The sequence below is a fragment of the Daphnia pulicaria genome, chromosome 3 (genome assembly GCF_021234035.1).
Source record: "Daphnia pulicaria isolate SC F1-1A chromosome 3, SC_F0-13Bv2, whole genome shotgun sequence".
Classification (NCBI taxonomy): Eukaryota; Metazoa; Arthropoda; class Branchiopoda; order Diplostraca; family Daphniidae; genus Daphnia; species Daphnia pulicaria.
This window is the reverse complement of record NC_060915.1, coordinates 1,610,140-1,635,557: the sequence shown is the minus strand read 5'-3', so window position 1 is coordinate 1,635,557 and position 25,418 is coordinate 1,610,140. Positions and strand designations below refer to the sequence as shown.

The 25,418-nt window shown below is 36.6% G+C and overlaps 48 pseudogenes; all 48 read right to left on the bottom strand.

Moving 5' to 3' along the window:
• Positions 1-124: 124 nt before the first annotated feature.
• On the bottom strand, positions 125-243 carry LOC124331958 (annotated as a pseudogene).
• Positions 244-657: 414 nt separating this feature from the next.
• Positions 658-776, bottom strand: LOC124331956 (annotated as a pseudogene).
• Positions 777-1,190: 414 nt separating this feature from the next.
• On the bottom strand, positions 1,191-1,309 carry LOC124331955 (annotated as a pseudogene).
• A 414-nt stretch (positions 1,310-1,723) lies between these two features.
• Positions 1,724-1,842, bottom strand: LOC124331954 (annotated as a pseudogene).
• Positions 1,843-2,256: 414 nt separating this feature from the next.
• On the bottom strand, positions 2,257-2,375 carry LOC124330026 (annotated as a pseudogene).
• A 413-nt stretch (positions 2,376-2,788) lies between these two features.
• On the bottom strand, positions 2,789-2,907 carry LOC124331953 (annotated as a pseudogene).
• A 414-nt stretch (positions 2,908-3,321) lies between these two features.
• Positions 3,322-3,440, bottom strand: LOC124330134 (annotated as a pseudogene).
• A 542-nt stretch (positions 3,441-3,982) lies between these two features.
• Positions 3,983-4,101, bottom strand: LOC124331952 (annotated as a pseudogene).
• Positions 4,102-4,514: 413 nt separating this feature from the next.
• On the bottom strand, positions 4,515-4,633 carry LOC124331951 (annotated as a pseudogene).
• Positions 4,634-5,047: 414 nt separating this feature from the next.
• On the bottom strand, positions 5,048-5,166 carry LOC124330094 (annotated as a pseudogene).
• Positions 5,167-5,579: 413 nt separating this feature from the next.
• On the bottom strand, positions 5,580-5,698 carry LOC124331950 (annotated as a pseudogene).
• Positions 5,699-6,111: 413 nt separating this feature from the next.
• LOC124333895 lies at positions 6,112-6,230 on the bottom strand (annotated as a pseudogene).
• A 414-nt stretch (positions 6,231-6,644) lies between these two features.
• Positions 6,645-6,763, bottom strand: LOC124330093 (annotated as a pseudogene).
• A 413-nt stretch (positions 6,764-7,176) lies between these two features.
• Positions 7,177-7,295, bottom strand: LOC124331948 (annotated as a pseudogene).
• Positions 7,296-7,708: 413 nt separating this feature from the next.
• LOC124329630 lies at positions 7,709-7,827 on the bottom strand (annotated as a pseudogene).
• Positions 7,828-8,240: 413 nt separating this feature from the next.
• On the bottom strand, positions 8,241-8,359 carry LOC124331947 (annotated as a pseudogene).
• A 413-nt stretch (positions 8,360-8,772) lies between these two features.
• Positions 8,773-8,891, bottom strand: LOC124331946 (annotated as a pseudogene).
• A 414-nt stretch (positions 8,892-9,305) lies between these two features.
• Positions 9,306-9,424, bottom strand: LOC124330092 (annotated as a pseudogene).
• A 413-nt stretch (positions 9,425-9,837) lies between these two features.
• Positions 9,838-9,956, bottom strand: LOC124331945 (annotated as a pseudogene).
• Positions 9,957-10,369: 413 nt separating this feature from the next.
• LOC124333894 lies at positions 10,370-10,488 on the bottom strand (annotated as a pseudogene).
• Positions 10,489-10,902: 414 nt separating this feature from the next.
• LOC124330091 lies at positions 10,903-11,021 on the bottom strand (annotated as a pseudogene).
• A 413-nt stretch (positions 11,022-11,434) lies between these two features.
• On the bottom strand, positions 11,435-11,553 carry LOC124331944 (annotated as a pseudogene).
• A 413-nt stretch (positions 11,554-11,966) lies between these two features.
• Positions 11,967-12,085, bottom strand: LOC124329629 (annotated as a pseudogene).
• A 413-nt stretch (positions 12,086-12,498) lies between these two features.
• LOC124331942 lies at positions 12,499-12,617 on the bottom strand (annotated as a pseudogene).
• A 414-nt stretch (positions 12,618-13,031) lies between these two features.
• LOC124329628 lies at positions 13,032-13,150 on the bottom strand (annotated as a pseudogene).
• A 414-nt stretch (positions 13,151-13,564) lies between these two features.
• On the bottom strand, positions 13,565-13,683 carry LOC124329627 (annotated as a pseudogene).
• Positions 13,684-14,096: 413 nt separating this feature from the next.
• LOC124331941 lies at positions 14,097-14,215 on the bottom strand (annotated as a pseudogene).
• A 414-nt stretch (positions 14,216-14,629) lies between these two features.
• Positions 14,630-14,748, bottom strand: LOC124329626 (annotated as a pseudogene).
• A 413-nt stretch (positions 14,749-15,161) lies between these two features.
• On the bottom strand, positions 15,162-15,280 carry LOC124331940 (annotated as a pseudogene).
• A 414-nt stretch (positions 15,281-15,694) lies between these two features.
• LOC124329624 lies at positions 15,695-15,813 on the bottom strand (annotated as a pseudogene).
• A 414-nt stretch (positions 15,814-16,227) lies between these two features.
• Positions 16,228-16,346, bottom strand: LOC124330063 (annotated as a pseudogene).
• Positions 16,347-16,759: 413 nt separating this feature from the next.
• Positions 16,760-16,878, bottom strand: LOC124331939 (annotated as a pseudogene).
• A 413-nt stretch (positions 16,879-17,291) lies between these two features.
• On the bottom strand, positions 17,292-17,410 carry LOC124329623 (annotated as a pseudogene).
• A 414-nt stretch (positions 17,411-17,824) lies between these two features.
• On the bottom strand, positions 17,825-17,943 carry LOC124330062 (annotated as a pseudogene).
• Positions 17,944-18,356: 413 nt separating this feature from the next.
• LOC124331938 lies at positions 18,357-18,475 on the bottom strand (annotated as a pseudogene).
• A 413-nt stretch (positions 18,476-18,888) lies between these two features.
• On the bottom strand, positions 18,889-19,007 carry LOC124331935 (annotated as a pseudogene).
• A 414-nt stretch (positions 19,008-19,421) lies between these two features.
• On the bottom strand, positions 19,422-19,540 carry LOC124329622 (annotated as a pseudogene).
• A 414-nt stretch (positions 19,541-19,954) lies between these two features.
• LOC124329621 lies at positions 19,955-20,073 on the bottom strand (annotated as a pseudogene).
• A 413-nt stretch (positions 20,074-20,486) lies between these two features.
• Positions 20,487-20,605, bottom strand: LOC124331934 (annotated as a pseudogene).
• A 414-nt stretch (positions 20,606-21,019) lies between these two features.
• Positions 21,020-21,138, bottom strand: LOC124331933 (annotated as a pseudogene).
• A 413-nt stretch (positions 21,139-21,551) lies between these two features.
• On the bottom strand, positions 21,552-21,670 carry LOC124331932 (annotated as a pseudogene).
• A 413-nt stretch (positions 21,671-22,083) lies between these two features.
• Positions 22,084-22,202, bottom strand: LOC124331931 (annotated as a pseudogene).
• Positions 22,203-22,615: 413 nt separating this feature from the next.
• LOC124331930 lies at positions 22,616-22,734 on the bottom strand (annotated as a pseudogene).
• A 414-nt stretch (positions 22,735-23,148) lies between these two features.
• Positions 23,149-23,267, bottom strand: LOC124329620 (annotated as a pseudogene).
• Positions 23,268-23,681: 414 nt separating this feature from the next.
• Positions 23,682-23,800, bottom strand: LOC124329617 (annotated as a pseudogene).
• Positions 23,801-24,213: 413 nt separating this feature from the next.
• LOC124331929 lies at positions 24,214-24,332 on the bottom strand (annotated as a pseudogene).
• A 414-nt stretch (positions 24,333-24,746) lies between these two features.
• On the bottom strand, positions 24,747-24,865 carry LOC124329616 (annotated as a pseudogene).
• Positions 24,866-25,279: 414 nt separating this feature from the next.
• Positions 25,280-25,398, bottom strand: LOC124330061 (annotated as a pseudogene).
• Positions 25,399-25,418: the final 20 nt, after the last annotated feature.

The following is a 25,418-nucleotide window of genomic DNA, read 5'->3' as shown; positions in this document are numbered from 1 at the left end:
TTTTTATAGATGAATTGAACCTATCTCTAAGGCATTGAAATGTTTTATCTACGAATTTGGACTGGTAACCATCGCGATTGAAAAAAAAATTCAAGAAATTTGTTATTGAAAACAAACTATTCATCGCCAACGACATCCCGTATTCCCAAGCGGTCACCCTTCCAAGTACTAACGGGACTCGACGTAACTTAACTTCTGGGAGCTGACGAGACCAGGTGCGTTCTACGTGATATGGCCGTTGACATTCAAAAATGAAAATTTACCCTTCCATTCCCAATGGATGAATAGAAAATCACTTCAAAGTGATAGAAATGTTTGTTCATTGAATTTGGACTCGTAACCATCGCGAATAAAAAAGCGCGATAAACTTTGAAAAACTCGCAATGAAATTTATCCAGAATCATTCCTATAGATGAATTGAACCTATCTCTATGCCATTGATATTTTTGATCTACGAATTTGGACTGGTAACCATCGCGATTAAAAAACGCGATAAACTTTGAAAAACTCTCAATGGAATTGATCCATAATCATTCTTATAGATGAATTGAACCTATCTCTAAGGCATTGAAATGTTTTATCTACGAATTTGGACTGGTAACCATCGCGATTGAAAAAAAAATTCAAGAAATTTGTTATTGAAAACAAACTATTCATCGCCAACGACATCCCGTATTCCCAAGCGGTCACCCTTCCAAGTACTAACGGGACTCGACGTAACTTAACTTCTGGGAGCTGACGAGACCAGGTGCGTTCTACGTGATATGGCCGTTGACATTCAAAAATGAAAATTTACCCTCCCAGTCCCAATGGATGAATAGAAAATCACTTCAAAGTGATAGAAATGTTTGTTCATTGAATTTGGACTCGTAACCATCGCGAATAAAAAAGCGCGATAAACTTTGAAAAACTCGCAATGAAATTTATCCAGAATCATTCCTATAGATGAATTGAACCTATCTCTATGCCATTGATATTTTTGATCTACGAATTTGGACTGGTAACCATCGCGATTAAAAAACGCGATAAAATTTGAAAAACTCTCAATGGAATTGATCCATAATCATTCTTATAGATGAATTGAACCTATCTCTAAGGCATTGAAATGTTTTATCTACGAATTTGGACTGGTAACCATCGTGATTGAAAAAAAATTTCAAGAAATTTGTTATTGAAAACAAACTATTCATCGCCAACGACATCCCGTATTCCCAAGCGGTCACCCTTCCAAGTACTAACGGGACTCGACGTAACTTAACTTCTGGGAGCTGACGAGACCAGGTGCGTTCTACGTGATATGGCCGTTGACATTCAAAAATGAAAATTTACCCTCCCAGTCCCAATGGATGAATAGAAAATCACTTCAAAGTGATAGAAATGTTTGTTCATTGAATTTGGACTCGTAACCATCGCGAATAAAAAAGCGCGATAAACTTTGAAAAACTCGCAATGAAATTTATCCAGAATCATTCCTATAGATGAATTGAACCTATCTCTATGCCATTGATATTTTTGATCTACGAATTTGGACTGGTAACCATCGCGATTAAAAAACGCGATAAACTTTGAAAAACTCTCAATGGAATTGATCCATAATCATTCTTATAGATGAATTGAACCTATCTCTAAGGCATTGAAATGTTTTATCTACGAATTTGGACTGGTAACCATCGTGATTGAAAAAAAATTTCAAGAAATTTGTTATTGAAAACAAACTATTCATCGCCAACGACATCCCGTATTCCCAAGCGGTCACCCTTCCAAGTACTAACGGGACTCGACGTAACTTAACTTCTGGGAGCTGACGAGACCAGGTGCGTTCTACGTGATATGGCCGTTGACATTCAAAAATGAAAATTTACCCTCCCAGTCCCAATGGATGAATAGAAAATCACTTCAAAGTGATAGAAATGTTTGTTCATTGAATTTGGACTCGTAACCATCGCGAATAAAAAAGCGCGATAAACTTTGAAAAACTCGCAATGAAATTTATCCAGAATCATTCCTATAGATGAATTGAACCTATCTCTATGCCATTGATATTTTTGATCTACGAATTTGGACTGGTAACCATCGCGATTAAAAAACGCGATAAACTTTGAAAAACTCTCAATGGAATTGATCCATAATCATTCTTATAGATGAATTGAACCTATCTCTAAGGCATTGAAATGTTTTATCTACGAATTTGGACTGGTAACCATCGTGATTGAAAAAAAATTTCAAGAAATTTGTTATTGAAAACAAACTATTCATCGCCAACGACATCCCGTATTCCCAAGCGGTCACCCTTCCAAGTACTAACAGGACTCGACGTAACTTAACTTCTGGGAGCTGAGGAGACCAGGTGCGTTCTACTCGATATGGCCGTTGACATTCAAAAATGAAAATTTACCCTTCCATTCCCAATGGATGAATAGAAAATCACTTCAAAGTGATAGAAATGTTTGTTCATTGAATTTGGACTCGTAACCATCGCGAATAAAAAAGCGCGATAAACTTTGAAAAACTCGCAATGAAATTCATCCAGAATCATTCCTATAGATGAATTGAACCTATCTCTATGCCATTGATATTTTGATCGACGAATTTGGATTGGTAACCATCGCGATTAAAAAACGCGATAAACTTTGAAAAACTCTCAATGGAATTGATCCAGAATCATTTTTATAGATGAATTGAACCTATCTCTAAGGCATTGAAATGTTTTATCTACGAATTTGGACTGGTAACCATCGTGATTGAAAAAAAAATTCAAGAAATTTGTTATTGAAAACAAACTATTCATCGCCAACGACATCCCGTATTCCCAAGCGGTCACCCTTCCAAGTACTAACGGGACTCGACGTAACTTAACTTCTGGGAGCTGACGAGACCAGGTGCGTTCTACGTGATATGGCCGTTGACATTCAAAAATGAAAATTTACCCTCCCAGTCCCAATGGATGAATAGAAAATCACTTCAAAGTGATAGAAATGTTTGTTCATTGAATTTGGACTCGTAACCATCGCGAATAAAAAAGCGCGATAAACTTTGAAAAACTCGCAATGAAATTTATCCAGAATCATTCCTATAGATGAATTGAACCTATCTCTATGCCATTGATATTTTTGATCTACGAATTTGGACTGGTAACCATCGCGATTAAAAAACGCGATAAACTTTGAAAAACTCTCAATGGAATTGATCCATAATCATTCTTATAGATGAATTGAACCTATCTCTAAGGCATTGAAATGTTTTATCTACGAATTTGGACTGGTAACCATCGTGATTGAAAAAAAATTTCAAGAAATTTGTTATTGAAAACAAACTATTCATCGCCAACGACATCCCGTATTCCCAAGCGGTCACCCTTCCGAGTACTAACAGGACTCGACGTAACTTAACTTCTGAGAGCTGACGAGACCAGGTGCGTTCTACTCGATATGACCGTTGACATTCAAAAATGAAAATTTACCCTCCCAGTCCCAATGGATGAATAGAAAATCACTTCAAAGTGATAGAAATGTTTGTTCATTGAATTTGGACTCGTAACCATCGCGAATAAAAAAGCGCGATAAACTTTGAAAAACTCGCAATGAAATTCATCCAGAATCATTCCTATAGATGAATTGAACCTATCTCTATGCCATTGATATTTTGATCGACGAATTTGGATTGGTAACCATCGCGATTAAAAAACGCGATAAACTTTGAAAAACTCGCAATGAAATTCATCCAGAATCATTCCTATAGATGAATTGAACCTATCTCTATGCCATTGATATTTTGATCGACGAATTTGGATTGGTAACCATCGCGATTAAAAAACGCGATAAACTTTGAAAAACTCTCAATGGAATTGATCCAGAATCATTTTTATAGATGAATTGAACCTATCTCTAAGGCATTGAAATGTTTTATCTACGAATTTGGACTGGTAACCATCGTGATTGAAAAAAAAATTCAAGAAATTTGTTATTGAAAACAAACTATTCATCGCCAACGACATCCCGTATTCCCAAGCGGTCACCCTTCCAAGTACTAACGGGACTCGACGTAACTTAACTTCTGGGAGCTGACGAGACCAGGTGCGTTCTACGTGATATGGCCGTTGACATTCAAAAATGAAAATTTACCCTCCCAGTCCCAATGGATGAATAGAAAATCACTTCAAAGTGATAGAAATGTTTGTTCATTGAATTTGGACTCGTAACCATCGCGAATAAAAAAGCGCGATAAACTTTGAAAAACTCGCAATGAAATTCATCCAGAATCATTCCTATAGATGAATTGAACCTATCTCTATGCCATTGATATTTTGATCGACGAATTTGGATTGGTAACCATCGCGATTAAAAAACGCGATAAACTTTGAAAAACTCTCAATGGAATTGATCCAGAATCATTTTTATAGATGAATTGAACCTATCTCTAAGGCATTGAAATGTTTTATCTACGAATTTGGACTGGTAACCATCGTGATTGAAAAAAAATTTCAAGAAATTTGTTATTGAAAATAAACTATTCATCGCCAACGACATCCCGTATTCCCAAGCGGTCACCCTTCCAAGTACTAACGGGACTCGACGTAACTTAACTTCTGGGAGCTGACGAGACCAGGTGCGTTCTACGTGATATGGCCGTTGACATTCAAAAATGAAAATTTACCCTCCCAGTCCCAATGGATGAATAGAAAATCACTTCAAAGTGATAGAAATGTTTGTTCATTGAATTTGGACTCGTAACCATCGCGAATAAAAAAGCGCGATAAACTTTGAAAAACTCGCAATGAAATTTATCCAGAATCATTCCTATAGATGAATTGAACCTATCTCTATGCCATTGATATTTTTGATCTACGAATTTGGACTGGTAACCATCGCGATTAAAAAACGCGATAAACTTTGAAAAACTCTCAATGGAATTGATCCATAATCATTCTTATAGATGAATTGAACCTATCTCTAAGGCATTGAAATGTTTTATCTACGAATTTGGACTGGTAACCATCGTGATTGAAAAAAAATTTCAAGAAATTTGTTATTGAAAACAAACTATTCATCGCCAACGACATCCCGTATTCCCAAGCGGTCACCCTTCCGAGTACTAACAGGACTCGACGTAACTTAACTTCTGAGAGCTGACGAGACCAGGTGCGTTCTACTCGATATGGCCGTTGACATTCAAAAATGAAAATTTACCCTCCCAGTCCCAATGGATGAATAGAAAATCACTTCAAAGTGATAGAAATGTTTGTTCATTGAATTTGGACTCGTAACCATCGCGAATAAAAAAGCGCGATAAACTTTGAAAAACTCGCAATGAAATTCATCCAGAATCATTCCTATAGATGAATTGAACCTATCTCTATGCCATTGATATTTTGATCGACGAATTTGGATTGGTAACCATCGCGATTAAAAAACGCGATAAACTTTGAAAAACTCTCAATGGAATTGATCCAGAATCATTTTTATAGATGAATTGAACCTATCTCTAAGGCATTGAAATGTTTTATCTACGAATTTGGACTGGTAACCATCGTGATTGAAAAAAAAATTCAAGAAATTTGTTATTGAAAACAAACTATTCATCGCCAACGACATCCCGTATTCCCAAGCGGTCACCCTTCCAAGTACTAACGGGACTCGACGTAACTTAACTTCTGGGAGCTGACGAGACCAGGTGCGTTCTACGTGATATGGCCGTTGACATTCAAAAATGAAAATTTACCCTCCCAGTCCCAATGGATGAATAGAAAATCACTTCAAAGTGATAGAAATGTTTGTTCATTGAATTTGGACTCGTAACCATCGCGAATAAAAAAGCGCGATAAACTTTGAAAAACTCGCAATGAAATTCATCCAGAATCATTCCTATAGATGAATTGAACCTATCTCTATGCCATTGATATTTTGATCGACGAATTTGGATTGGTAACCATCGCGATTAAAAAACGCGATAAACTTTGAAAAACTCTCAATGGAATTGATCCAGAATCATTTTTATAGATGAATTGAACCTATCTCTAAGGCATTGAAATGTTTTATCTACGAATTTGGACTGGTAACCATCGTGATTGAAAAAAAATTTCAAGAAATTTGTTATTGAAAACAAACTATTCATCGCCAACGACATCCCGTATTCCCAAGCGGTCACCCTTCCAAGTACTAACGGGACTCGACGTAACTTAACTTCTGGGAGCTGACGAGACCAGGTGCGTTCTACGTGATATTGCCGTTGACATTCAAAAATGAAAATTTACCCTCCCAGTCCCAATGGATGAATAGAAAATCACTTCAAAGTGATAGAAATGTTTGTTCATTGAATTTGGACTCGTAACCATCGCGAATAAAAAAGCGCGATAAACTTTGAAAAACTCGCAATGAAATTTATCCAGAATCATTCCTATAGATGAATTGAACCTATCTCTATGCCATTGATATTTTTGATCTACGAATTTGGACTGGTAACCATCGCGATTAAAAAACGCGATAAACTTTGAAAAACTCTCAATGGAATTGATCCATAATCATTCTTATAGATGAATTGAACCTATCTCTAAGGCATTGAAATGTTTTATCTACGAATTTGGACTGGTAACCATCGTGATTGAAAAAAAATTTCAAGAAATTTGTTATTGAAAACAAACTATTCATCGCCAACGACATCCCGTATTCCCAAGCGGTCACCCTTCCGAGTACTAACAGGACTCGACGTAACTTAACTTCTGAGAGCTGACGAGACCAGGTGCGTTCTACTCGATATGGCCGTTGACATTCAAAAATGAAAATTTACCCTCCCAGTCCCAATGGATGAATAGAAAATCACTTCAAAGTGATAGAAATGTTTGTTCATTGAATTTGGACTCGTAACCATCGCGAATAAAAAAGCGTGATAAACTTTGAAAAACTCGCAATGAAATTCATCCAGAATCATTCCTATAGATGAATTGAACCTATCTCTATGCCATTGATATTTTGATCGACGAATTTGGATTGGTAACCATCGCGATTAAAAAACGCGATAAACTTTGAAAAACTCTCAATGGAATTGATCCAGAATCATTTTTATAGATGAATTGAACCTATCTCTAAGGCATTGAAATGTTTTATCTACGAATTTGGACTGGTAACCATCGTGATTGAAAAAAAAATTCAATAAATTTGTTATTGAAAACAAACTATTCATCGCCAACGACATCCCGTATTCCCAAGCGGTCACCCTTCCAAGTACTAACGGGACTCGACGTAACTTAACTTCTGGGAGCTGACGAGACCAGGTGCGTTCTACGTGATATGGCCGTTGACATTCAAAAATGAAAATTTACCCTCCCAGTCCCAATGGATGAATAGAAAATCACTTCAAAGTGATAGAAATGTTTGTTCATTGAATTTGGACTCGTAACCATCGCGAATAAAAAAGCGCGATAAACTTTGAAAAACTCGCAATGAAATTCATCCAGAATCATTCCTATAGATGAATTGAACCTATCTCTATGCCATTGATATTTTGATCGACGAATTTGGATTGGTAACCATCGCGATTAAAAAACGCGATAAACTTTGAAAAACTCTCAATGGAATTGATCCAGAATCATTTTTATAGATGAATTGAACCTATCTCTAAGGCATTGAAATGTTTTATCTACGAATTTGGACTGGTAACCATCGTGATTGAAAAAAAAATTCAAGAAATTTGTTATTGAAAACAAACTATTCATCGCCAACGACATCCCGTATTCCCAAGCGGTCACCCTTCCAAGTACTAACAGGACTCGACGTAACTTAACTTCTGGGAGCTGACGAGACCAGGTGCGTTCTACTCGATATGGCCGTTGACATTCAAAAATGAAAATTTACCCTCCCAGTCCCAATGGATGAATAGAAAATCACTTCAAAGTGATAGAAATGTTTGTTCATTGAATTTGGACTCGTAACCATCGCGAATAAAAAAGCGCGATAAACTTTGAAAAACTCGCAATGAAATTCATCCAGAATCATTCCTATAGATGAATTGAACCTATCTCTATGCCATTGATATTTTGATCGACGAATTTGGATTGGTAACCATCGCGATTTAAAAACGTGATAAACTTTGAAAAACTCTCAATGGAATTGATCCAGAATCATTTTTATAGATGAATTGAACCTATCTCTAAGGCATTGAAATGTTTTATCTACGAATTTGGACTGGTAACCATCGTGATTGAAAAAAAAATTCAAGAAATTTGTTATTGAAAACAAACTATTCATCGCCAACGACATCCCGTATTCCCAAGCGGTCACCCTTCCAAGTACTAACGGGACTCGACGTAACTTAACTTCTGGGAGCTGACGAGACCAGGTGCGTTCTACGTGATATGGCCGTTGACATTCAAAAATGAAAATTTACCCTCCCAGTCCCAATGGATGAATAGAAAATCACTTCAAAGTGATAGAAATGTTTGTTCATTGAATTTGGACTCGTAACCATCGCGAATAAAAAAGCGCGATAAACTTTGAAAAACTCGCAATGAAATTCATCCAGAATCATTCCTATAGATGAATTGAACCTATCTCTATGCCATTGATATTTTGATCGACGAATTTGGATTGGTAACCATCGCGATTAAAAAACGCGATAAACTTTGAAAAACTCTCAATGGAATTGATCCAGAATCATTTTTATAGATGAATTGAACCTATCTCTAAGGCATTGAAATGTTTTATCTACGAATTTGGACTGGTAACCATCGTGATTGAAAAAAAATTTCAAGAAATTTGTTATTGAAAATAAACTATTCATCGCCAACGACATCCCGTATTCCCAAGCGGTCACCCTTCCAAGTACTAACGGGACTCGACGTAACTTAACTTCTGGGAGCTGACGAGACCAGGTGCGTTCTACGTGATATGGCCGTTGACATTCAAAAATGAAAATTTACCCTCCCAGTCCCAATGGATGAATAGAAAATCACTTCAAAGTGATAGAAATGTTTGTTCATTGAATTTGGACTCGTAACCATCGCGAATAAAAAAGCGCGATAAACTTTGAAAAACTCGCAATGAAATTTATCCAGAATCATTCCTATAGATGAATTGAACCTATCTCTATGCCATTGATATTTTTGATCTACGAATTTGGACTGGTAACCATCGCGATTAAAAAACGCGATAAACTTTGAAAAACTCTCAATGGAATTGATCCATAATCATTCTTATAGATGAATTGAACCTATCTCTAAGGCATTGAAATGTTTTATCTACGAATTTGGACTGGTAACCATCGTGATTGAAAAAAAATTTCAAGAAATTTGTTATTGAAAACAAACTATTCATCGCCAACGACATCCCGTATTCCCAAGCGGTCACCCTTCCGAGTACTAACAGGACTCGACGTAACTTAACTTCTGAGAGCTGACGAGACCAGGTGCGTTCTACTCGATATGGCCGTTGACATTCAAAAATGAAAATTTACCCTCCCAGTCCCAATGGATGAATAGAAAATCACTTCAAAGTGATAGAAATGTTTGTTCATTGAATTTGGACTCGTAACCATCGCGAATAAAAAAGCGCGATAAACTTTGAAAAACTCGCAATGAAATTCATCCAGAATCATTCCTATAGATGAATTGAACCTATCTCTATGCCATTGATATTTTGATCGACGAATTTGGATTGGTAACCATCGCGATTAAAAAACGCGATAAACTTTGAAAAACTCTCAATGGAATTGATCCAGAATCATTTTTATAGATGAATTGAACCTATCTCTAAGGCATTGAAATGTTTTATCTACGAATTTGGACTGGTAACCATCGTGATTGAAAAAAAAATTCAAGAAATTTGTTATTGAAAACAAACTATTCATCGCCAACGACATCCCGTATTCCCAAGCGGTCACCCTTCCAAGTACTAACGGGACTCGACGTAACTTAACTTCTGGGAGCTGACGAGACCAGGTGCGTTCTACGTGATATGGCCGTTGACATTCAAAAATGAAAATTTACCCTCCCAGTCCCAATGGATGAATAGAAAATCACTTCAAAGTGATAGAAATGTTTGTTCATTGAATTTGGACTCGTAACCATCGCGAATAAAAAAGCGCGATAAACTTTGAAAAACTCGCAATGAAATTCATCCAGAATCATTCCTATAGATGAATTGAACCTATCTCTATGCCATTGATATTTTGATCGACGAATTTGGATTGGTAACCATCGCGATTAAAAAACGCGATAAACTTTGAAAAACTCTCAATGGAATTGATCCAGAATCATTTTTATAGATGAATTGAACCTATCTCTAAGGCATTGAAATGTTTTATCTACGAATTTGGACTGGTAACCATCGTGATTGAAAAAAAATTTCAAGAAATTTGTTATTGAAAACAAACTATTCATCGCCAACGACATCCCGTATTCCCAAGCGGTCACCCTTCCAAGTACTAACGGGACTCGACGTAACTTAACTTCTGGGAGCTGACGAGACCAGGTGCGTTCTACGTGATATTGCCGTTGACATTCAAAAATGAAAATTTACCCTCCCAGTCCCAATGGATGAATAGAAAATCACTTCAAAGTGATAGAAATGTTTGTTCATTGAATTTGGACTCGTAACCATCGCGAATAAAAAAGCGCGATAAACTTTGAAAAACTCGCAATGAAATTTATCCAGAATCATTCCTATAGATGAATTGAACCTATCTCTATGCCATTGATATTTTTGATCTACGAATTTGGACTGGTAACCATCGCGATTAAAAAACGCGATAAACTTTGAAAAACTCTCAATGGAATTGATCCATAATCATTCTTATAGATGAATTGAACCTATCTCTAAGGCATTGAAATGTTTTATCTACGAATTTGGACTGGTAACCATCGTGATTGAAAAAAAATTTCAAGAAATTTGTTATTGAAAACAAACTATTCATCGCCAACGACATCCCGTATTCCCAAGCGGTCACCCTTCCGAGTACTAACAGGACTCGACGTAACTTAACTTCTGAGAGCTGACGAGACCAGGTGCGTTCTACTCGATATGGCCGTTGACATTCAAAAATGAAAATTTACCCTCCCAGTCCCAATGGATGAATAGAAAATCACTTCAAAGTGATAGAAATGTTTGTTCATTGAATTTGGACTCGTAACCATCGCGAATAAAAAAGCGTGATAAACTTTGAAAAACTCGCAATGAAATTCATCCAGAATCATTCCTATAGATGAATTGAACCTATCTCTATGCCATTGATATTTTGATCGACGAATTTGGATTGGTAACCATCGCGATTAAAAAACGCGATAAACTTTGAAAAACTCTCAATGGAATTGATCCAGAATCATTTTTATAGATGAATTGAACCTATCTCTAAGGCATTGAAATGTTTTATCTACGAATTTGGACTGGTAACCATCGTGATTGAAAAAAAAATTCAATAAATTTGTTATTGAAAACAAACTATTCATCGCCAACGACATCCCGTATTCCCAAGCGGTCACCCTTCCAAGTACTAACGGGACTCGACGTAACTTAACTTCTGGGAGCTGACGAGACCAGGTGCGTTCTACGTGATATGGCCGTTGACATTCAAAAATGAAAATTTACCCTCCCAGTCCCAATGGATGAATAGAAAATCACTTCAAAGTGATAGAAATGTTTGTTCATTGAATTTGGACTCGTAACCATCGCGAATAAAAAAGCGCGATAAACTTTGAAAAACTCGCAATGAAATTCATCCAGAATCATTCCTATAGATGAATTGAACCTATCTCTATGCCATTGATATTTTGATCGACGAATTTGGATTGGTAACCATCGCGATTAAAAAACGCGATAAACTTTGAAAAACTCTCAATGGAATTGATCCAGAATCATTTTTATAGATGAATTGAACCTATCTCTAAGGCATTGAAATGTTTTATCTACGAATTTGGACTGGTAACCATCGTGATTGAAAAAAAAATTCAAGAAATTTGTTATTGAAAACAAACTATTCATCGCCAACGACATCCCGTATTCCCAAGCGGTCACCCTTCCAAGTACTAACAGGACTCGACGTAACTTAACTTCTGGGAGCTGACGAGACCAGGTGCGTTCTACTCGATATGGCCGTTGACATTCAAAAATGAAAATTTACCCTCCCAGTCCCAATGGATGAATAGAAAATCACTTCAAAGTGATAGAAATGTTTGTTCATTGAATTTGGACTCGTAACCATCGCGAATAAAAAAGCGCGATAAACTTTGAAAAACTCGCAATGAAATTCATCCAGAATCATTCCTATAGATGAATTGAACCTATCTCTATGCCATTGATATTTTGATCGACGAATTTGGATTGGTAACCATCGCGATTTAAAAACGTGATAAACTTTGAAAAACTCTCAATGGAATTGATCCAGAATCATTTTTATAGATGAATTGAACCTATCTCTAAGGCATTGAAATGTTTTATCTACGAATTTGGACTGGTAACCATCGTGATTGAAAAAAAAATTCAAGAAATTTGTTATTGAAAACAAACTATTCATCGCCAACGACATCCCGTATTCCCAAGCGGTCACCCTTCCAAGTACTAACGGGACTCGACGTAACTTAACTTCTGGGAGCTGACGAGACCAGGTGCGTTCTACGTGATATGGCCGTTGACATTCAAAAATGAAAATTTACCCTCCCAGTCCCAATGGATGAATAGAAAATCACTTCAAAGTGATAGAAATGTTTGTTCATTGAATTTGGACTCGTAACCATCGCGAATAAAAAAGCGCGATAAACTTTGAAAAACTCGCAATGAAATTTATCCAGAATCATTCCTATAGATGAATTGAACCTATCTCTATGCCATTGATATTTTTGATCTACGAATTTGGACTGGTAACCATCGCGATTAAAAAACGCGATAAACTTTGAAAAACTCTCAATGGAATTGATCCATAATCATTCTTATAGATGAATTGAACCTATCTCTAAGGCATTGAAATGTTTTATCTACGAATTTGGACTGGTAACCATCGTGATTGAAAAAAAATTTCAAGAAATTTGTTATTGAAAACAAACTATTCATCGCCAACGACATCCCGTATTCCCAAGCGGTCACCCTTCCAAGTACTAACAGGACTCGACGTAACTTAACTTCTGGGAGCTGACGAGACCAGGTGCGTTCTACTCGATATGGCCGTTGACATTCAAAAATGAAAATTTACCCTCCCAGTCCCAATGGATGAATAGAAAATCACTTCAAAGTGATAGAAATGTTTGTTCATTGAATTTGGACTCGTAACCATCGCGAATAAAAAAGCGCGATAAACTTTGAAAAACTCGCAATGAAATTTATCCAGAATCATTCCTATAGATGAATTGAACCTATCTCTATGCCATTGATATTTTTGATCTACGAATTTGGACTGGTAACCATCGCGATTAAAAAACGCGATAAACTTTGAAAAACTCTCAATGGAATTGATCCATAATCATTCTTATAGATGAATTGAACCTATCTCTAAGGCATTGAAATGTTTTATCTACGAATTTGGACTGGTAACCATCGTGATTGAAAAAAAATTTCAAGAAATTTGTTATTGAAAACAAACTATTCATCGCCAACGACATCCCGTATTCCCAAGCGGTCACCCTTCCAAGTACTAACAGGACTCGACGTAACTTAACTTCTGGGAGCTGACGAGACCAGGTGCGTTCTACTCGATATGGCCGTTGACATTCAAAAATGAAAATTTACCCTCCCAGTCCCAATGGATGAATAGAAAATCACTTCAAAGTGATAGAAATGTTTGTTCATTGAATTTGGACTCGTAACCATCGCGAATAAAAAAGCGCGATAAACTTTGAAAAACTCGCAATGAAATTTATCCAGAATCATTCCTATAGATGAATTGAACCTATCTCTATGCCATTGATATTTTTGATCTACGAATTTGGACTGGTAACCATCGCGATTAAAAAACGCGATAAACTTTGAAAAACTCTCAATGGAATTGATCCATAATCATTCTTATAGATGAATTGAACCTATCTCTAAGGCATTGAAATGTTTTATCTACGAATTTGGACTGGTAACCATCGCGATTGAAAAAAAATTCAAGAAATTTGTTATTGAAAACAAACTATTCATCGCCAACGACATCCCGTATTCCCAAGCGGTCACCCTTCCAAGTACTAACGGGACTCGACGTAACTTAACTTCTGGGAGCTGACGAGACCAGGTGCGTTCTACGTGATATGGCCGTTGACATTCAAAAATGAAAATTTACCCTCCCAGTCCCAATGGATGAATAGAAAATCACTTCAAAGTGATAGAAATGTTTGTTCATTGAATTTGGACTCGTAACCATCGCGAATAAAAAAGCGCGATAAACTTTGAAAAACTCGCAATGAAATTTATCCAGAATCATTCCTATAGATGAATTGAACCTATCTCTATGCCATTGATATTTTTGATCTACGAATTTGGACTGGTAACCATCGCGATTAAAAAACGCGATAAACTTTGAAAAACTCTCAATGGAATTGATCCATAATCATTCTTATAGATGAATTGAACCTATCTCTAAGGCATTGAAATGTTTTATCTACGAATTTGGACTGGTAACCATCGTGATTGAAAAAAAATTTCAAGAAATTTGTTATTGAAAACAAACTATTCATCGCCAACGACATCCCGTATTCCCAAGCGGTCACCCTTCCAAGTACTAACAGGACTCGACGTAACTTAACTTCTGGGAGCTGACGAGACCAGGTGCGTTCTACTCGATATGGCCGTTGACATTCAAAAATGAAAATTTACCCTCCCAGTCCCAATGGATGAATAGAAAATCACTTCAAAGTGATAGAAATGTTTGTTCATTGAATTTGGACTCGTAACCATCGCGAATAAAAAAGCGCGATAAACTTTGAAAAACTCGCAATGAAATTTATCCAGAATCATTCCTATAGATGAATTGAACCTATCTCTATGCCATTGATATTTTTGATCTACGAATTTGGACTGGTAACCATCGCGATTAAAAAACGCGATAAACTTTGAAAAACTCTCAATGGAATTGATCCATAATCATTCTTATAGATGAATTGAACCTATCTCTAAGGCATTGAAATGTTTTATCTACGAATTTGGACTGGTAACCATCGCGATTGAAAAAAAATTCAAGAAATTTGTTATTGAAAACAAACTATTCATCGCCAACGACATCCCGTATTCCCAAGCGGTCACCCTTCCAAGTACTAACGGGACTCGACGTAACTTAACTTCTGGGAGCTGACGAGACCAGGTGCGTTCTACGTGATATGGCCGTTGACATTCAAAAATGAAAATTTACCCTCCCAGTCCCAATGGATGAATAGAAAATCACTTCAAAGTGATAGAAATGTTTGTTCATTGAATTTGGACTCGTAACCATCGCGAATAAAAAAGCGCGATAAACTTTGAAAAACTCGCAATGAAATTTATCCAGAATCATTCCTATAGATGAATTGAACCTATCTCTATGCCATTGATATTTTTGATCTACGAATTTGGACTGGTAACCATCGCGATTAAAAAACGCGATAAACTTTGAAAAACTCTCAATGGAATTGATCCATAATCATTCTTATAGATGAATTGAACCTATCTCTAAGGCATTGAAATGTTTTATCTACGAATTTGGACTGGTAACCATCGTGATTGAAAAAAAATTTCAAGAAATTTGTTATTGAAAACAAACTATTCATCGCCAACGACATCCCGTATTCCCAAGCGGTCACCCTTCCAAGTACTAACAGGACTCGACGTAACTTAACTTCTGGGAGCTGACGAGACCAGGTGCGTTCTACTCGATATGGCCGTTGACATTCAAAAATGAAAATTTACCCTCCCAGTCCCAATGGATGAATAGAAAATCACTTCAAAGTGATAGAAATGTTTGTTCATTGAATTTGGACTCGTAACCATCGCGAATAAAAAAGCGCGATAAACTTTGAAAAACTCGCAATGAAATTTATCCAGAATCATTCCTATAGATGAATTGAACCTATCTCTATGCCATTGATATTTTTGATCTACGAATTTGGACTGGTAACCATCGCGATTAAAAAACGCGATAAACTTTGAAAAACTCTCAATGGAATTGATCCATAATCATTCTTATAGATGAATTGAACCTATCTCTAAGGCATTGAAATGTTTTATCTACGAATTTGGACTGGTAACCATCGTGATTGAAAAAAAATTTCAAGAAATTTGTTATTGAAAACAAACTATTCATCGCCAACGACATCCCGTATTCCCAAGCGGTCACCCTTCCAAGTACTAACAGGACTCGACGTAACTTAACTTCTGGGAGCTGACGAGACCAGGTGCGTTCTACTCAATATGGCCGTTGACATTCAAAAATGAAAATTTACCCTCCCAGTCCCAATGGATGAATAGAAAATCACTTCAAAGTGATAGAAATGTTTGTTCATTGAATTTGGACTCGTAACCATCGCGAATAAAAAAGCGCGATAAACTTTGAAAAACTCGCAATGAAATTTATCCAGAATCATTCCTATAGATGAATTGAACCTATCTCTATGCCATTGATATTTTTGATCTACGAATTTGGACTGGTAACCATCGCGATTAAAAAACGCGATAAACTTTGAAAAACTCTCAATGGAATTGATCCATAATCATTCTTATAGATGAATTGAACCTATCTCTAAGGCATTGAAATGTTTTATCTACGAATTTGGACTGGTAACCATCGCGATTGAAAAAAAATTCAAGAAATTTGTTATTGAAAACAAACTATTCATCGCCAACGACATCCCGTATTCCCAAGCGGTCACCCTTCCAAGTACTAACGGGACTCGACGTAACTTAACTTCTGGGAGCTGACGAGACCAGGTGCGTTCTACGTGATATGGCCGTTGACATTCAAAAATGAAAATTTACCCTCCCAGTCCCAATGGATGAATAGAAAATCACTTCAAAGTGATAGAAATGTTTGTTCATTGAATTTGGACTCGTAACCATCGCGAATAAAAAAGCGCGATAAACTTTGAAAAACTCGCAATGAAATTCATCCAGAATCATTCCTATAGATGAATTGAACCTATCTCTATGCCATTGATATTTTGATCGACGAATTTGGATTGGTAACCATCGCGATTAAAAAACGCGATAAACTTTGAAAAACTCTCAATGGAATTGATCCATAATCATTCTTATAGATGAATTGAACCTATCTCTAAGGCATTGAAATGTTTTATCTACGAATTTGGACTGGTAACCATCGTGATTGAAAAAAAATTTCAAGAAATTTGTTATTGAAAACAAACTATTCATCGCCAACGACATCCCGTATTCCCAAGCGGTCACCCTTCCAAGTACTAACAGGACTCGACGTAACTTAACTTCTGGGAGCTGACGAGACCAGGTGCGTTCTACTCGATATGGCCGTTGACATTCAAAAATGAAAATTTACCCTCCCAGTCCCAATGGATGAATAGAAAATCACTTCAAAGTGATAGAAATGTTTGTTCATTGAATTTGGACTCGTAACCATCGCGAATAAAAAAGCGCGATAAACTTTGAAAAACTCGCAATGAAATTTATCCAGAATCATTCCTATAGATGAATTGAACCTATCTCTATGCCATTGATATTTTTGATCTACGAATTTGGACTGGTAACCATCGCGATTAAAAAACGCGATAAACTTTGAAAAACTCTCAATGGAATTGATCCATAATCATTCTTATAGATGAATTGAACCTATCTCTAAGGCATTGAAATGTTTTATCTACGAATTTGGACTGGTAACCATCGTGATTGAAAAAAAATTTCAAGAAATTTGTTATTGAAAACAAACTATTCATCGCCAACGACATCCCGTATTCCCAAGCGGTCACCCTTCCAAGTACTAACAGGACTCGACGTAACTTAACTTCTGGGAGCTGACGAGACCAGGTGCGTTCTACTCAATATGGCCGTTGACATTCAAAAATGAAAATTTACCCTCCCAGTCCCAATGGATGAATAGAAAATCACTTCAAAGTGATAGAAATGTTTGTTCATTGAATTTGGACTCGTAACCATCGCGAATAAAAAAGCGCGATAAACTTTGAAAAACTCGCAATGAAATTTATCCAGAATCATTCCTATAGATGAATTGAACCTATCTCTATGCCATTGATATTTTTGATCTACGAATTTGGACTGGTAACCATCGCGATTAAAAAACGCGATAAACTTTGAAAAACTCTCAATGGAATTGATCCATAATCATTCTTATAGATGAATTGAACCTATCTCTAAGGCATTGAAATGTTTTATCTACGAATTTGGACTGGTAACCATCGCGATTGAAAAAAAATTCAAGAAATTTGTTATTGAAAACAAACTATTCATCGCCAACGACATCCCGTATTCCCAAGCGGTCACCCTTCCAAGTACTAACGGGACTCGACGTAACTTAACTTCTGGGAGCTGACGAGACCAGGTGCGTTCTACGTGATATGGCCGTTGACATTCAAAAATGAAAATTTACCCTCCCAGTCCCAATGGATGAATAGAAAATCACTTCAAAGTGATAGAAATGTTTGTTCATTGAATTTGGACTCGTAACCATCGCGAATAAAAAAGCGCGATAAACTTTGAAAAACTCGCAATGAAATTCATCCAGAATCATTCCTATAGATGAATTGAACCTATCTCTATGCCATTGATATTTTGATCGACGAATTTGGATTGGTAACCATCGCGATTTAAAAACGCGATAAACTTTGAAAAACTCTCAATGGAATTGATCCAGAATCATTTTTATAGATGAATTGAACCTATCTCTAAGGCATTGAAATGTTTTATCTACGAATTTGGACTGGTAACCATCGTGATTGAAAAAAAAATTCAAGAAATTTGTTATTGAAAACAAACTATTCATCGCCAACGACATCCCGTATTCCCAAGCGGTCACCCTTCCAAGTACTAACGGGACTCGACGTAACTTAACTTCTGGGAGCTGACGAGACCAGGTGCGTTCTACGTGATATGGCCGTTGACATTCAAAAATGAAAATTTACCCTCCCAGTCCCAATGGATGAATAGAAAATCACTTCAAAGTGATAGAAATGTTTGTTCATTGAATTTGGACTCGTAACCATCGCGAATAAAAAAGCGCGATAAACTTTGAAAAACTCGCAATGAAATTTATCCAGAATCATTCCTATAGATGAATTGAACCTATCTCTATGCCATTGATATTTTTGATCTACGAATTTGGACTGGTAACCATCGCGATTAAAAAACGCGATAAACTTTGAAAAACTCTCAATGGAATTGATCCATAATCATTCTTATAGATGAATTGAACCTATCTCTAAGGCATTGAAATGTTTTATCTACGAATTTGGACTGGTAACCATCGTGATTGAAAAAAAATTTCAAGAAATTTGTTATTGAAAACAAACTATTCATCGCCAACGACATCCCGTATTCCCAAGCGGTCACCCTTCCAAGTACTAACAGGACTCGACGTAACTTAACTTCTGGGAGCTGACGAGACCAGGTGCGTTCTACTCGATATGGCCGTTGACATTCAAAAATGAAAATTTACCCTCCCAGTCCCAATGGATGAATAGAAAATCACTTCAAAGTGATAGAAATGTTTGTTCATTGAATTTGGACTCGTAACCATCGCGAATAAAAAAGCGCGATAAACTTTGAAAAACTCGCAATGAAATTTATCCAGAATCATTCCTATAGATGAATTGAACCTATCTCTATGCCATTGATATTTTTGATCTACGAATTTGGACTGGTAACCATCGCGATTAAAAAACGCGATAAACTTTGAAAAACTCTCAATGGAATTGATCCATAATCATTCTTATAGATGAATTGAACCTATCTCTAAGGCATTGAAATGTTTTATCTACGAATTTGGACTGGTAACCATCGTGATTGAAAAAAAATTTCAAGAAATTTGTTATTGAAAACAAACTATTCATCGCCAACGACATCCCGTATTCCCAAGCGGTCACCCTTCCAAGTACTAACAGGACTCGACGTAACTTAACTTCTGGGAGCTGACGAGACCAGGTGCGTTCTACTCGATATGGCCGTTGACATTCAAAAATGAAAATTTACCCTCCCAGTCCCAATGGATGAATAGAAAATCACTTCAAAGTGATAGAAATGTTTGTTCATTGAATTTGGACTCGTAACCATCGCGAATAAAAAAGCGCGATAAACTTTGAAAAACTCGCAATGAAATTTATCCAGAATCATTCCTATAGATGAATTGAACCTATCTCTATGCCATTGATATTTTTGATCTACGAATTTGGACTGGTAACCATCGCGATTAAAAAACGCGATAAACTTTGAAAAACTCTCAATGGAATTGATCCATAATCATTCTTATAGATGAATTGAACCTATCTCTAAGGCATTGAAATGTTTTATCTACGAATTTGGACTGGTAACCATCGCGATTGAAAAAAAATTCAAGAAATTTGTTATTGAAAACAAACTATTCATCGCCAACGACATCCCGTATTCCCAAGCGGTCACCCTTCCAAGTACTAACGGGACTCGACGTAACTTAACTTCTGGGAGCTGACGAGACCAGGTGCGTTCTACGTGATATGGCCGTTGACATTCAAAAATGAAAATTTACCCTCCCAGTCCCAATGGATGAATAGAAAATCACTTCAAAGTGATAGAAATGTTTGTTCATTGAATTTGGACTCGTAACCATCGCGAATAAAAAAGCGCGATAAACTTTGAAAAACTCGCAATGAAATTTATCCAGAATCATTCAAATAGATGAATTGAACCTATCTCTATGCCATTGAAATTTTTTATCTAAGAATTTGGACTGGTAACCATCGCGATTAAAAAACGCGATAAACTTTGAAAAACTCTCAATGGAATTGATCCATAATCATTCTTATAGATGAATTGAACCTATCTCTAAGGCATTGAAATGTTTTATCTACGAATTTGGACTGGTAACCATCGTGATTGAAAAAAAATTTCAAGAAATTTGTTATTGAAAACAAACTATTCATCGCCAACGACATCCCGTATTCCCAAGCGGTCACCCTTCCAAGTACTAACGGGACTCGACGTAACTTAACTTCTGGGAGCTGACGAGACCAGGTGCGTTCTACGTGATATGGCCGTTGACATTCAAAAATGAAAATTTACCCTCCCAGTCCCAATGGATGAATAGAAAATCACTTCAAAGTGATAGAAATGTTTGTTCATTGAATTTGGACTCGTAACCATCGCGAATAAAAAAGCGCGATAAACTTTGAAAAACTCGCAATGAAATTTATCCAGAATCATTCCTATAGATGAATTGAACCTATCTCTATGCCATTGATATTTTGATCGACGAATTTGGATTGGTAACCATCGCGATTTAAAAACGCGATAAACTTTGAAAAACTCTCAATGGAATTGATCCAGAATCATTTTTATAGATGAATTGAACCTATCTCTAAGGCATTGAAATGTTTTATCTACGAATTTGGACTGGTAACCATCGTGATTGAAAAAAAAATTCAAGAAATTTGTTATTGAAAACAAACTATTCATCGCCAACGACATCCCGTATTCCCAAGCGGTCACCCTTCCAAGTACTAACGGGACTCGACGTAACTTAACTTCTGGGAGCTGACGAGACCAGGTGCGTTCTACGTGATATGGCCGTTGACATTCAAAAATGAAAATTTACCCTCCCAGTCCCAATGGATGAATAGAAAATCACTTCAAAGTGATAGAAATGTTTGTTCATTGAATTTGGACTCGTAACCATCGCGAATAAAAAAGCGCGATAAACTTTGAAAAACTCGCAATGAAATTTATCCAGAATCATTCCTATAGATGAATTGAACCTATCTCTATGCCATTGATATTTTTGATCTACGAATTTGGACTGGTAACCATCGCGATTAAAAAACGCGATAAACTTTGAAAAACTCTCAATGGAATTGATCCATAATCATTCTTATAGATGAATTGAACCTATCTCTAAGGCATTGAAATGTTTTATCTACGAATTTGGACTGGTAACCATCGCGATTGAAAAAAAATTCAAGAAATTTGTTATTGAAAACAAACTATTCATCGCCAACGACATCCCGTATTCCCAAGCGGTCACCCTTCCAAGTACTAACGGGACTCGACGTAACTTAACTTCTGGGAGCTGACGAGACCAGGTGCGTTCTACGTGATATGGCCGTTGACATTCAAAAATGAAAATTTACCCTCCCAGTCCCAATGGATGAATAGAAAATCACTTCAAAGTGATAGAAATGTTTGTTCATTGAATTTGGACTCGTAACCATCGCGAATAAAAAAGCGCGATAAACTTTGAAAAACTCGCAATGAAATTCATCCAGAATCATTCCTATAGATGAATTGAACCTATCTCTATGCCATTGATATTTTGATCGACGAATTTGGATTGGTAACCATCGCGATTTAAAAACGCGATAAACTTTGAAAAACTCTCAATGGAATTGATCCAGAATCATTTTTATAGATGAATTGAACCTATCTCTAAGGCATTGAAATGTTTTATCTACGAATTTGGACTGGTAACCATCGTGATTGAAAAAAAAATTCAAGAAATTTGTTATTGAAAACAAACTATTCATCGCCAACGACATCCCGTATTCCCAAGCGGTCACCCTTCCAAGTACTAACGGGACTCGACGTAACTTAACTTCTGGGAGCTGACGAGACCAGGTGCGTTCTACGTGATATGGCCGTTGACATTCAAAAATGAAAATTTACCCTCCCAGTCCCAATGGATGAATAGAAAATCACTTCAAAGTGATAGAAATGTTTGTTCATTGAATTTGGACTCGTAACCATCGCGAATAAAAAAGCGCGATAAACTTTGAAAAACTCGCAATGAAATTTATCCAGAATCATTCCTATAGATGAATTGAACCTATCTCTATGCCATTGATATTTTTGATCTACGAATTTGGACTGGTAACCATCGCGATTAAAAAACGCGATAAACTTTGAAAAACTCTCAATGGAATTGATCCATAATCATTCTTATAGATGAATTGAACCTATCTCTAAGGCATTGAAATGTTTTATCTACGAATTTGGACTGGTAACCATCGTGATTGAAAAAAAATTTCAAGAAATTTGTTATTGAAAACAAACTATTCATCGCCAACGACATCCCGTATTCCCAAGCGGTCACCCTTCCAAGTACTAACAGGACTCGACGTAACTTAACTTCTGGGAGCTGACGAGACCAGGTGCGTTCTACTCGATATGGCCGTTGACATTCAAAAATGAAAATTTACCCTCCCAGTCCCAATGGATGAATAGAAAATCACTTCAAAGTGATAGAAATGTTTGTTCATTGAATTTGGACTCGTAACCATCGCGAATAAAAAAGCGCGATAAACTTTGAAAAACTCGCAATGAAATTTATCCAGAATCATTCCTATAGATGAATTGAACCTATCTCTATGCCATTGATATTTTTGATCTACGAATTTGGACTGGTAACCATCGCGATTAAAAAACGCGATAAACTTTGAAAAACTCTCAATGGAATTGATCCATAATCATTCTTATAGATGAATTGAACCTATCTCTAAGGCATTGAAATGTTTTATCTACGAATTTGGACTGGTAACCATCGTGATTGAAAAAAAATTTCAAGAAATTTGTTATTGAAAACAAACTATTCATCGCCAACGACATCCCGTATTCCCAAGCGGTCACCCTTCCAAGTACTAACAGGACTCGACGTAACTTAACTTCTGGGAGCTGACGAGACCAGGTGCGTTCTACTCGATATGGCCGTTGACATTCAAAAATGAAAATTTACCCTCCCAGTCCCAATGGATGAATAGAAAATCACTTCAAAGTGATAGAAATGTTTGTTCATTGAATTTGGACTCGTAACCATCGCGAATAAAAAAGCGCGATAAACTTTGAAAAACTCGCAATGAAATTTATCCAGAATCATTCCTATAGATGAATTGAACCTATCTCTATGCCATTGATATTTTTGATCTACGAATTTGGACTGGTAACCATCGCGATTAAAAAACGCGATAAACTTTGAAAAACTCTCAATGGAATTGATCCATAATCATTCTTATAGATGAATTGAACCTATCTCTAAGGCATTGAAATGTTTTATCTACGAATTTGGACTGGTAACCATCGCGATTGAAAAAAAATTCAAGAAATTTGTTATTGAAAACAAACTATTCATCGCCAACGACATCCCGTATTCCCAAGCGGTCACCCTTCCAAGTACTAACGGGACTCGACGTAACTTAACTTCTGGGAGCTGACGAGACCAGGTGCGTTCTACGTGATATGGCCGTTGACATTCAAAAATGAAAATTTACCCTCCCAGTCCCAATGGATGAATAGAAAATCACTTCAAAGTGATAGAAATGTTTGTTCATTGAATTTGGACTCGTAACCATCGCGAATAAAAAAGCGCGATAAACTTTGAAAAACTCGCAATGAAATTTATCCAGAATCATTCCTATAGATGAATTGAACCTATCTCTATGCCATTGATATTTTTGATCTACGAATTTGGACTGGTAACCATCGCGATTAAAAAACGCGATAAACTTTGAAAAACTCTCAATGGAATTGATCCATAATCATTCTTATAGATGAATTGAACCTATCTCTAAGGCATTGAAATGTTTTATCTACGAATTTGGACTGGTAACCATCGTGATTGAAAAAAAATTTCAAGAAATTTGTTATTGAAAACAAACTATTCATCGCCAACGACATCCCGTATTCCCAAGCGGTCACCCTTCCAAGTACTAACAGGACTCGACGTAACTTAACTTCTGGGAGCTGACGAGACCAGGTGCGTTCTACTCGATATGGCCGTTGACATTCAAAAATGAAAATTTACCCTCCCAGTCCCAATGGATGAATAGAAAATCACTTCAAAGTGATAGAAATGTTTGTTCATTGAATTTGGACTCGTAACCATCGCGAATAAAAAAGCGCGATAAACTTTGAAAAACTCGCAATGAAATTTATCCAGAATCATTCCTATAGATGAATTGAACCTATCTCTATGCCATTGATATTTTTGATCTACGAATTTGGACTGGTAACCATCGCGATTAAAAAACGCGATAAACTTTGAAAAACTCTCAATGGAATTGATCCATAATCATTCTTATAGATGAATTGAACCTATCTCTAAGGCATTGAAATGTTTTATCTACGAATTTGGACTGGTAACCATCGTGATTGAAAAAAAATTTCAAGAAATTTGTTATTGAAAACAAACTATTCATCGCCAACGACATCCCGTATTCCCAAGCGGTCACCCTTCCAAGTACTAACAGGACTCGACGTAACTTAACTTCTGGGAGCTGACGAGACCAGGTGCGTTCTACTCAATATGGCCGTTGACATTCAAAAATGAAAATTTAC